Source organism: Dendrobates tinctorius, unplaced genomic scaffold, assembly GCF_039654945.1.
Source record: "Dendrobates tinctorius isolate UK_male_01 unplaced genomic scaffold, ASM3965494v1 ptg000241l, whole genome shotgun sequence".
Taxonomy (NCBI): domain Eukaryota; kingdom Metazoa; phylum Chordata; class Amphibia; order Anura; family Dendrobatidae; genus Dendrobates; species Dendrobates tinctorius.
In genome coordinates, this window is record NW_027361908.1 from 16,555,255 (window position 1) to 16,568,238 (window position 12,984).

The 12,984-nt window shown below is 42.8% G+C and overlaps 1 protein-coding gene across 1 annotated transcript in view; it reads left to right on the forward strand.

Moving 5' to 3' along the window:
* ACSS3 (acyl-CoA synthetase short chain family member 3) overlaps positions 1 to 12,984 on the forward strand; it is a 155,974-nt gene that overhangs the window by 82,700 nt on the left and 60,290 nt on the right. The window lies entirely within an intron of this gene.

A 12,984-nucleotide genomic window follows, 5' to 3' on the forward strand; every position in this document is an offset into this window, starting at 1 on the left:
AAATCCACGCACCGGTGACCCCTGTCACATGATCACGGGTCATCGGTTCATAGGCACGACAACCAGAGGTCTCCTGGAGACTTCTATGGTTGTCACTGCCGACTTGCTGTGAGTGCCACCCGGTGGACGGCGCTCATAGCAAGTGAGTAATTCTACTACATGGAGGCGATGTGATCATCACCTCTTTGTAGCAGAGCCGATCGGGTTATGGCAGCTTCTAGTCTCCCATAGAGACTATTGAAGCATGGCCAAAGTAATACAAAAAAAATGTAAAAAAATATAAAAAACTAAAAATATTAAAGTTTAAATCACCCCCTTTTCACCCCATTCAAAATAAAACAATAAAAAAAATCAAACATACACATATTTGGTATTGCCGCGTTCAGAATCACCCGATCTATCAATAAAAAAAGATTAACCTGATCTGTAAACGGCTATAAAAAGTCAAAATGCCAGAATTAAGTTTTGGCTGGTTGCTGCCACATTGCATTAAAATGCAATAACTGGCGATCAAAAGATTGTGTCTGCACCAAAATGGTATCATTAAAAACATCAGCTTGGCGCGCAAAACATAAGCCCTCACATGGCCATATTGACGTAAAAATAAAAAAGTTATGGCTCTAAGAAGAAGGGGAGCAAAAAACAAAAACACAAAATCGAAAAAAGCTTAAACTTACGGGGGTAGTAATGTGGACATCTGATAGACACCTCTCCATTACTAACCCCTGGGCTTGATGTCGACTGACCCCGCAAAAATTAATCACACCAGGTCAAGTTGGAAGAGCCATGCAAAGCACCAGAATTGGTGCATCTAATAGGTGCGCCTTTTCAGGAGCGACTACAGGCTGCTATTTTTAGGCTGGGGAGGGCAAATATCCATGGCCTCTTCCCAGTCTGAAAATAAAGACCCCCCAAAAAAATGACCTGCGGTCCCCTTATATTTACTAAACAGCAAAGGCTAAACAGACAGCTGCGGTCTGAGATTAATAGCCTAGGAAGGGCATTGGATATTGGCCTCGTCCCAGACTAAGAACATCAGTCCTCAGCTGAACCAGAAATGGCACATCCATAAGATGCGCCAATTCTGGCGCTCAGCCTCCTTCCCTCCCTCTTCCCACGTGCCCTTGTGCGGTTTTAAGTAGAGATGACATCAAGCCCAAGGGTTACAAATGGAGAGGAGTTCCACTCAGCTCCAGTGTCTTCATCGTCTTCTGACTCTTCTTAGGACAGACATTACCAAATTGCCAAATGGCAAATAGACCCTAACTAAAGATCCTTAGACAATAAAATATAACTTTTAATGATTTATTAAAAGTTATATTTTATTGTCTAAGGATCTTCAGTTAATGTCATTTTGCCATTTTGCAATTTGGTAATTATTGTATTAAACCCTACGCTAATTCCGGTTGAACTGTATCAGTCAGTTTCAGGACAGAGGGCGCAATGACGCCACTACAGCACGCCCTTTGTGCTGAGCACTGCATAGAGTCAGAGAATGCTGAGGAAACTGAAGCTTCGGGGAATGGGAGAGGTGAGTACTTGATTTTTTTTAATGTATGGAGCATTATATGGGCACCATTATACTGTATGTAGCGCGGTTGCCTGTGAGCGGTGGTGACTGCATTAAGGTTACCGTGTGTCACTGCAGCCACGTTCTCACGCTCTGCTAAGTCTGTTACGGGTGACGGTTGCATCACTGATGGTGATCTTTCACAATACCATCCGGATCGTCGTGGTACATGGGCATTAATGGATTATTGGCAGAAAGGTGAGTATAACTTTGCTTCTTTATTTTTATTTTTTAGTGAGTAAATGGGTAAACGAATATCAGGGAATTTTTGTTTCAAATAAATGACTTTGTGTGTTGATTTCAATTAAAACTTATTTTTTCTGTGTCTTTATTAAATTTGACTATGGGGTTAGTAATGGGGGTATCTGGTAGTTGCCTCTCCATTATTAACACCTGGGCTTAATATCAGCGGACATAAAACAGCTGACTTTAAGCCCACAATTATAACCCCATTTGCCAGGACAAGTGGGAAGAGCCGGGTAAAGCACCAGAATTGGCGCATCAATTTACTATAAAAAAAAGTTCCCACTATGGTCTGACGTAATCCAGCGCTTCCCGCAACATTCTCCAAATCTGGCCCATGCTGCTCTATGTGAGACCTGGCGACTTTGAAGAGCAGTGATGTCAGTAACATTACTGCTCTTCACAGGCGCCTGGTCTCGCTGATAGCATCATGAGCTGGAATCAGGGAACATCATGGGAAGCGCTGGACTTTGTCATTCCTGCGTGGGAACTTTTTTTTTGTATAATAAATTGGTGAACGAGGGAAAAAGTTGTGGAGTATTTTTTTTTTCAGATAAAGTATTTTTGTGTGTATTTTTGTTTTTAAATTTATTATTGGGTCAGTAATGGGGATGTCTGATAGACAGCTCTCCATTATGAACACCAGGGCTTAATGTCAGCTGTGTTTTTAGACAGTGTTTTTCACAGCTGACATCAACCCCAACTACCATTGCTTGATTGCCAACGCACCAGAACAATCCGTAACATCGAAGGCGAAGCGATAGAGTTGGTGCATCTAATGTGATGTGTCACTTCTGGGGTGGCTCCTGCTATTTTTCGGCTGGGATGAGCAATTGTCCCAGCTTGATAATATCAGCCCGCGGCTGTTTTCTTTACCTTTGCTGGATATCAAAATTGGAGGGGACCCCCCCCCATAATTTTTTTCATTTATTTATTAGCTCTATCTGTCCTATCTCTCTATTTTATCTATCTATTTATTTTTATCTATCTATATCTTTGCACATCTTTAACCACTAAAAATCTGTCATTTCCATTCTGGTACATGGCACATGTATAACACTGTTTTTTTTCCAGTACCGGAAACATCAGGACCTGTGAAGGGAGTCTTAGGCTAGTTTCACACTTGCTTTTTTTTGCAGCGCGTTTTTCCCGCAAAAAAACGCATTAAAAAAACGCATACAAATGCATACAAACGCTGCGTTTTTTTCCAGCATTTTAATGCGCATGCAGGAAAAAAACGCAGCGTTTTTGCGCGTTTGTATGCGTTTTTTGTGCGTTTGCGTTTTTTTACAGATTTTGGAAAAACCCCACAAAAAAGAAAAAACAACCATTCAACAACACACAAGACCAATGGGACTTCATTGTGGGTGTGGTATGTTAATATATATACACCCTGTCTACAGTATTCTTCACATTTGCTTGATTCTTCTCGTGACCATGGATCTGCGCTGGAAGAGTTTTCACTTCAACTTGGATTTGGACATCGCGATGGCTCAGGCGTATGCAGTTGCTTGCCATGAACAAAGGAAGAGAGAGAGGCAGCGAAGACGGCGGCGTATGTGGATACATCCGATTGTTGAACTCCGGGAGAGCCGTGGGGCATACCATACCCTCTACAGCGAGCTCCAGTCAAACCCGGAGAAATTTACAGATTATATCCGGATGTCCCACGAAAGTTTCATGGATTTGCTTGCTCGTGTCCAACAATCCATCCGGAGACAGGACACACAGCTCCGTCGTGCGATTCCTCCTGAGGAACGGCTACTGGTGACATTACGGTATGTTTTAAAAACAAAGGGGTGTGGTCTGATGTTTTTTTTTGTAAATTTAGTATTCAAAACCTTGGGTAATTAGTTTTCGTGAATGTACTAATATTTTTTTTATAGTTTTTAAAAATAATATACATAAATATTAATTTTACTTCTTTGTCTGTTCACAGATTCCTGGCGACTGGAGAAACCCTATCCTCACTACACTTCCAGTACCGTATTGGAATCTCTACCTTGTCTGGAATTGTTGCTGACACCTGCCGGGCTCTCTGGAATGTTCTTTGCCCAGAATTTATGCCCCTGCCCACCGCTGAAAAGTGGATGGAAATTGCTGACAAATTCTGGACAGTATGCAATTTTCCCAACTGTTTGGGAGCTGTTGATGGGAAACACATACGGATCATCAAACCCCAAAGAACGGGATCTGAGTACTATAATTACAAAAAGTACTTTTCAATAGTACTCATTGCAATTGCGGATGCCGGATGTATGTTTGTAGCAGTGGACATTGGAGCATTTGGCCGTGGTAATGACTCGCAGGCTTTTAAAAACTCAGACATGGGCCGGAGGTTGTATGGCAACCAATTTAATTTCCCTATGCCACGGCCTCTTCCTCACACCGAAGCTCCGCCACTGCCCTTTGTAATGGTTGGCGATGAGGCTTTTCAAATGTGCGGAAACTTACTGAAACCCTACTCCAGCCGGGACTTGGACCACACCAAAAAAATTTTTAATTACAGGCTGACCAGGGCCAGAAGAACTGTCGAGTGTGCTTTTGGGATTCTTGTTTCCAGATGGCGAATTCTGGGCACGGCCATTAATCTTAAACTTGAAACAGTCGATGAGGTGGTGAAGGCCTGTGTGGTTCTACATAACTTTGTGATGGCTAAAGAGCACCCGACCTTTGAACTGGACGATGATGCTCCTAACCCATTGCCTGAATTCACTCAGCACACTCTCAGGTCATCCGTTGAAGTTGGCCAAATGAGGGACAAATTTGCGGCCTACTTTATTTCTGATGTAGGACGGGTGCACTGGCAAGATGAAATGGTGTAATGTTGTTGTTTATGGTAATAAAAATCCTTATTTGATACCATTACTGAGTGCACTATATTTTTTAAACTCCGATTAATTAAAAAACTTCCCATGTATAACTGAATTTTGTTATGTTCACACACCTGGGCAGGTAAATACACATACGAGTTAAAATGCAGCATTGCTAGTCTGCGTGAAATATATTGGAATGAGCAAAGCTGCAGGCCATGAATCAGGAAACCATTTTTTTTCAAGATAAAATTGTGCAAATAGTTTAAAACAAAGTATGTGATTTTCTCAAAACACAACACTCAAAACCCAACCCCAATGAAAGTCCATGGGGAATACAAGTCAGCATTGAGTGGATGAATGTAATCTGCTCCATTAAAAGTTATTACACTAGGCCTTTGAATGACTATACTAGGCCGTGGTATTTCAAATATGAGTATACTAGGCCTTGGGGCTAGTAGTATAGTAATATGTGAAATACCACGGCCTAGTATAGTCATACCAAGGCCTACTGTAATAACTCGATTTTTAACAACTAGCATCTTGTTTCAACAAAAACAAACTGGTGAAACTAGAAAGAAACTTATTTTTTAGACAAGTTTCAACAGTTTGTTTTTCATGAAACCAGATTCTATTTGGTAAAACTAGAGTTATTACACTAGGCCTTGGAATGACTATACTAGGCCGTGGTATTTCAAATATGAGTATACTAGGCCTTGGGGCTAGTAGTATATGTGAAATACCACGGCCTAGTATAGTCATACCAAGGCCTACTGTAATAACTCGATTTTTAACAACTAGCATCTTGTTTCAACAAAAACAAACTGGTGAAACTAGAAAGAAACTTATTTTTTAGACAAGTTTCAACAGTTTGTTTTTCATGAAACCAGATTCTATTTGGTAAAACTAGAGTTATTACACTAGGCCTTGGAATGACTATACTAGGCCGTGGTATTTCAAATATGAGTATACTAGGCCTTGGGGCTAGTAGTATATGTGAAATACCACGGCCTAGTATAGTCATACCAAGGCCTACTGTAATAACTCGATTTTTAACAACTAGCATCTTGTTTCAACAAAAACAAACTGGTGAAACTAGAAAGAAACTTATTTTTTAGACAAGTTTCAACAGTTTGTTTTTCATGAAACCAGATTCTATTTGGTAAAACTAGAGTTATTACACTAGGCCTTGGAATGACTATACTAGGCCGTGGTATTTCAAATATGAGTATAGTAGGCCTTGGGGCTAGTAGTATAGTAATATGTGAAATACCACGGCCTAGTATAGTCATACCAAGGCCTACTGTAATAACTCGATTTTTAACAACTAGCATCTTGTTTCAACAAAAACAAACTGGTGAAACTAGAAAGAAACTTATTTTTTAGACAAGTTTCAACAGTTTGTTTTTCATGAAACCAGATTCTATTTGGTAAAACTAGAGTTATTACACTAGGCCTTGGAATGACTATACTAGGCCGTGGTATTTCAAATATGAGTATACTAGGCCTTGGGGCTAGTAGTATATGTGAAATACCACGGCCTAGTATAGTCATACCAAGGCCTACTGTAATAACTCGATTTTTAACAACTAGCATCTTGTTTCACCAAAAACAAACTGGTGAAACTAGAAAGAAACTTATTTTTTAGACAAGTTTCAACAGTTTGTTTTTCATGAAACCAGATTCTATTTGGTAAAACTAGAGTTATTACACTAGGCCTTTGAATGACTATACTAGTCCATGTTATTTCACATATGACTATACTAGCCCTTGGGTTGGTTTTTAACATGTATTTACCCATCAGTGTGTGTGAGCGGCGCAAACAACATTAATGAAACTTATTAATGGTGAACCACAAATGTAAATTTATTTTTTATCACAAAAAAAAAATTTAAAAATTATTTTTTACGGCGTTTGGGGGCAGATGGTTTCAATTTGGGGGTGTGCAGGGAATATGCAACACTTGCAGTTGAAGACGGTGTTTGAGGGGAAGGGGCAACAAAACTTGTGGGGGAAGGTAGTCCAGTTAAGGGAATTAAACTTGGAACACTTGTAGGAGAGGAAATCTGTTCAGTTACATTAGTTGTAATGGCATGTCGCCGTAGGCTTGTGTGCCTGGACCGACTTTGGCCCAATGCCCGCCTTGATTGATTTCGCCTTGAAGTAGGGGCAAATATGGAATGTAGGTCCCCCGTCTGCTGGTATGGCTGCTGCTGCTGAGGTGGCGGCTGCTGCTGCAGAGGTTGCGGCTGCTGCTGAGGTGGCGGCTGCTGCTGAGGTGGCGGCTGCTGCTGAGGTGGCAGCTGCTGCTGAGGTGGTTGCTGCTGCTGCTGAGGTGGCGGCTGCTGCTGAGGTGGTTGCTGCTGCTGCTGAGGTGGCGGCTGCTGCTGAGGTGGCTGCTGCTGCTGAGGTGGCGTCTGCTGAGTTGGCTGCTGCTGCTGAGGTGGCTGATGCTGCTCTTCTTGTTCAGTGCTCGTCCTTGCAGGAGGACTGGTGGCGGCAGTGATGGCCCAGGTTTGCAGAGTGGTGGTGGCAGGGCTACTACATGTTGTTGTAGCGGCAGGGCTGTTCCATGTTTGCCTAGTGGTGGCTGAGCTCCACGCATGCATGGGATTGGCGGTGGTGCTCCAGACAGGAGCAGCGCTTGCCATGGTGGTGTCGGTGAAGTGACCAGCTGCACTCAGACTTGTGGTGGTGTAACGGTGGGTGTCCAGCCTTTGAAGAGAGGTGTCCGTGCAGTGGTATGCAGCACAAGTCGGTAGTGAGGTGAAGCGAGTCAATGGTGGCACAGGTGGAAAGGACACCACTGACTGCTGACCGTACCGATTATGCTGCATAGCCTGCAAGAAAGCATTGTTGCAGGCCTGCAGCACATTCAGCTGTTGATCAGGACTAAGGTGTTCCGCCATGCCCTTTTCAATCTTACTAAAAAAATGGTGTGCTGGTCTGTTGAGGTCGGCCTCCAGACGGTCAAGGCGCTGTTCTACAGAATTGAAGCGGTGTTCAAAGTGGTTAAAACCACGTTCCATCAGTGCAAAACCGCTTTCAACTCTGTCGGACAGTGACTTGAGGCTGGAATTAAATGTCTCGCTCAAATGCATAAACTCGGGCAAGACATTCCTGTCCAAGGCCCTCTGCCGCTGGCGGGTAGTGCCCGCATAACCAGTGGCAGAGACCTGGGACAGGGGAACACCTGATGGCCCAGCTTCCTGGTCACCAGCTGTGTGTGTGTGGGACCTGCAAGGTGCTTCCTGGCTGTCGGATGGCTGGGACGGGTCAGAGGACGTCCGACGAAGGACCGCTCCAGGGCCAGGTTGCAGGGTGCTGCTCCAGGTGCTGTGGAAGAAAGGAAAATCATTACTACCATGCCTTTACAAGAAGCATCAGCTGTGGATTAGAAAAACACAGATTAATAAAAATAAAAACCCAAAATGTATAATACTTACGATCTTGTGGCAAGGACCGGTCGTAGGAACTGCAACGCGTGATAGTGACGGTATCTAGTTCTGGTCCTTGACGCAGATCCACTGCGAACCTGGCCCTCAGCACGAACATCACTGTTGAAGCGGTCCTTGATCGAACGCCAACGTGTTCGGACTTTGTCCACTGTTGATAAAAAAAAACAGTGCCGTCAAGTACAACAGTCACTGCTTCACAATTTAGCAATACAATACTCAAAGCAGTCACTGTACACCCCGATGACACTGTTGGGTTTCCTGCTAGAATACACCTAGCACGAAACCCAACAGTGCCGTCAAGGACAACAGTCACTGCGGCACAATGTAGCAATACAATACTCAAAGCAGTCACTGTAGACCACGATGACACTGTTGGGTTTCCTGCTAGAATACGCCTAGCACGAAACCCAACAGTGCCGTCAAGGACAACAGTCACTGCGGCACAATGTAGCAATACAATACTCAAAGCAGTCACTGTAGACCACGATGACACTGTTGGGTTTCCTGCTAGAATACGCCTAGCACGAAACCCAACAGTGCCGTCAAGGACAACAGTCACTGCGGCACAATGTAGCAATACAATACTCAAAGCAGTCACTGTAGACCCCGATGACACTGTTGGGTTTCCTGCTAGAATACGCCTAGCACGAAACCCAACAGTGCCGTCAAGGACAACAGTCACTGCGGCACAATGTAGCAATACAATACTCAAAGCAGTCACTGTAGACCCCGATGACACTGTTGGGTTTCCTGCTAGAATACGCCTAGCACGAAACCCAACAGTGCCGTCAAGGACAACAGTCACTGCGGCACAATGTAGCAATACAATACTCAAAGCAGTCACTGTAGACCCCGATGACACTGTTGGGTTTCCTGCTAGAATACGCCTAGCACGAAACCCAACAGTGCCGTCAAGGACAACAGTCACTGCGGCACAATGTAGCAATACAATACTCAAAGCAGTCACTGTAGACCACGATGACACTGTTGGGTTTCCTGCTAGAATACGCCTAGCACGAAACCCAACAGTGCCGTCAAGGACAACAGTCACTGCGGCACAATACAGAGCAGGGAAATACTCACTAAACGCCTTTTTGGCGGATGCTGTGGCGCTGTCCCAGCCATCCATCAACGCTGCGGCCACCTCATTCCATAGCCGCCGTGTCACCACATTGTCCTTGTACAGCCGGTCACGGCTGTCCCACAACGGCGAACGCTCCTGGACCAGGCTGATGAGCTGCTCATTATCCAGGTAGACGTCTTCATCCCGTTGTGGAACCTAGACAAAACACATTCATTAGAATAATCAAATTTAAATTGACTAAAAAGTTACAAAAAAAGAAAAAAAAAAAAGAGTAAAAATAGAAGATAAAAAAAAAAAAAAAACATTACAAATCATTTGATACTTACATTACGTATCACCACCGGGACTTGGCTTCGCTGCTCCTGCTGTTCGCCCTCACTATTCCCGTCCGCAGATGATGATGACGATGTCTGAAAGTTGAAAAAAACGTAAGAGATTTGGAGAAGCAGCAGATATACTTACCAGATGCACGAAAATAATCACCTCACGGTCTGCTTGCGCCAATTCCTGCCGCGATGGGGAATACTCCGATTCTGAAGACATACTGCATGTAAAAATAATAAAAATCATTAGTACATACATAATTTAAAAGGACAGGCATATAATGTAATATACTCACATTCTTCGCTGATATAATGTGTTCTTGGTTGAATGTCTGCTCTTCAATCTGTCTAGTGTAGTAGTGGCAGAGTTTTGGCAGGCACCTCCTTTATATAGCCTTTTTTTTTTGGACTTTAGAAGATTCTAACTAGGATAAAAAGTGGACACCACCCAAAAAACGCTGCGCTAAAAAAGCGCATACCTGCGCATGCCAGTGCGCACGTATGCGCATCCATAGGCTATAATGGCCATTTTTAGCGCAAAACGTGCGCATACGTGCGCATGCGATTTTTTTCAAGGGCCAAAAAATGCAACATGCAGCGTCTGGAAAATACCATCGCACACCCCAAAAAAACGCAGCGCATGAAAATCGCATACATGCGCTTACAAGTGCGCAGGTATGCGCACCCATGTTAAATATAGGGGAAAAATCGCATGCGCACGTATGCGTTTTTTTCCAGCGCTAAAAAACGCAAATGTGAAACCAGCCTTAGAGCTATTTTACTTACTGCATTCAGACTATGACTACAATTTTTGGCCTATACTGACTGAGATTCAATAAAATGTGCTTCTTTGATAATTTTTTCTTTCTCTGCTCTTGAAAGACCTTTTAAATAGATCATTTCTAATTTGACTTAATCACCTGCTGCGGCGACATAAAACATGAATACTTCCTGTAGATAAAAGCAAGGTATAGGGTTTGACGTTGCTATGGAAACAATATGCTCCGGTGGCCCTTTTTTATTGGCGTCTTTGTTGTTATTCAAGATGTAAACAGTGACTAAACATTATATTCGTTGCTTCCATTAGCAGTAAAGCACAAGCTGTGTAATAGTTTGCAAGCAAGAAGAGGACAAGGGTTTTGAGTAGAAATGCATTTAAATTGCCCTTAGACGATGTGTTTTACATTTTTATCTTGGTGCCCTCCGTCCTTTACTTCCATACATTTCTCTTGCTGCGTCCATTCTTTACTTCTCAAGAAGCTTTCTGTCGAATCTTTTTTATGTTACGGTAAATAAATGTGAGAAATGTTAGTGTGCAAGGTTTGTATTTCCCATTATTCCTGGTAAAACATTAAGCTCTTGGCGCAGTGGTTGGAGTAGTGACAGCATTTAGGGCGTCATCATTTTCCATCATGTTTGTATAGTAAATTTTTTGGGGGGTGAAGACGAATATAGAGGTAATATAAATTGAATTGGTTATTCACACTGGACAATAAACAAGGATGGTAGTATGATCAGCTTGAAAGTGCATCGCTGATTTTAAAGGGAAGCGCTTACTATTTTTATGCCTTATAAACCCTGCCCATCACTTTTAAAAGTATGTAAGTGAGGTTTTCACAACTTTATACCCTCATAGGTGCCCCTGCATACACCTGAAAAAGTGTTTTATTCCTGACCCACACTGCATTCAAACTACACGGTCCGGTCTGATGGGCGAATCCATATCGCTATCAGCGCTACCCCAGTCTCTTCATGCGCCGCTTCGTCGCTCTTAATATCATCCACACAGTGCTCGAAGTCTCGCACCTACTCAGTGGAATCAGAGACTGGCAGAATGAAGTCATGAATGTGGTAGCTCCGGCTTCACTTCTACGTCTCCAGCACCCTGGCTGTTAGGTGCAGAATAAGGTGCGCCTGTGTAAGTCTCTGATTCTACTGCACAGGCGTCAAAGTTTGAACACCGTATGGCTGACGAGATATCATCAACTTCCATGAAGATAGAAGAGGTGGTGATGGAAGGAACTGTGGCAGCACTGAGCGCAATCTTGATTCACCAATTGGACATTACTGCACAATTTACGTGCAGGGCTGCACATGAATAAAAGACTTTTTTCCCATCTCCCATGATGGCACACATGAGAGAGGGGATCTGCCCCAGTCAGGACAGGAACTCTACTGAAGATAAAAGGACGGTACCTCGGCCTCGCTACACCATCAACCTTTTTCAAGCACTACCAATTAAATCTATCTTCCTCTACTGACCTTACCTTTGGTAGAAGGGTGCTACAAGCGGTGGTCCCTCCCTAAGGTGTTTTATTCTACAAAAGTCTCTTATGTGTGCCATCATGGGAGATGGGAAAACACCAAGGTTACTTACCGGTAGCATTTTTTTCCGGAGCCCATGACGGCACCTGTATATTCCTTCATTATCTCTCCTTTGGTGTGCACTATAGTTTGGGTGCTTTTTTTTTAGTTAATATAATGTGGTGATAGTTTTGCCATATGTACTAACATGGGGGGCCTCTCATGCTCTGTAAACCAACTGAAGCGAGGGAGAGGTACCACCCTTTTTTCTTCAGTAGGATTCCTGTCCTGACTGGAGCGGATCCCCTCTCTCATGTGTGCCGTCATGGGCTCTGGAAAAAACGGCTACCGGTAAGTAACCTTAGTGGTTTGGGGGTATGCAGGAGCACCCATGAGGGTATAAAGGGATTGTGAGAATCCCATTTACATGATTTTAAAGTTGATGGACATGGTTTTTAAGGTATAAAAATGGTGACAGGTTTCCACTAACAGTAATCTCTTTGGTGTACGAACAGTCTGTCCTTTGAAATTAGTTGTCATCCAGCACTTTCATAAAAGCAGATAGAAGAGCATGACTTACAATTCAATGGGATTGGACGCTAAGACAACTTGAAAAGAGGTTGTCATAATCATCTCAGTTATATAGTATCTTCTAAATAGCCCGAACAAATAAAAAAAATCCACAGAGAGCTGCACATCGCATAATGATCTTTATAAACCTATAGAAAAAATGTAATCGGGTTATGAAGGTCTTCACCTTGTATTGTGATTAGCTACAATAACTATGCAGACAAGATAGATAACAATGTGGAAACCGCTTAGCAGCAACTGCTTACGGGACTGCCGAGTATGATGAATTCAACCACTGATTGGTGTATGGAAAATACTAAGAAAAAATAATGATAAAATATTGAGCTTGAATAAATAAAATAGTCACTGTAATAAAAATAAGGCGTTTCGAGGGAATGTGCCTCTTCTTCAGATATGCTATGTCTTTTATATCTGAAGAACAGACATAAGTTCAAAATGCGTTATTTTTAGACAACCTTATTAAATCTACTATTTTATTTATGCGAGCCTTTTAGCGTTTTATTATTTACTGTATCTTTGGCTAGTATATAAACTGATCACGTGTATGGTCTTGTATCTTTAAAATGTACTGTAGTTCTAAAATATGATACAATTCTGA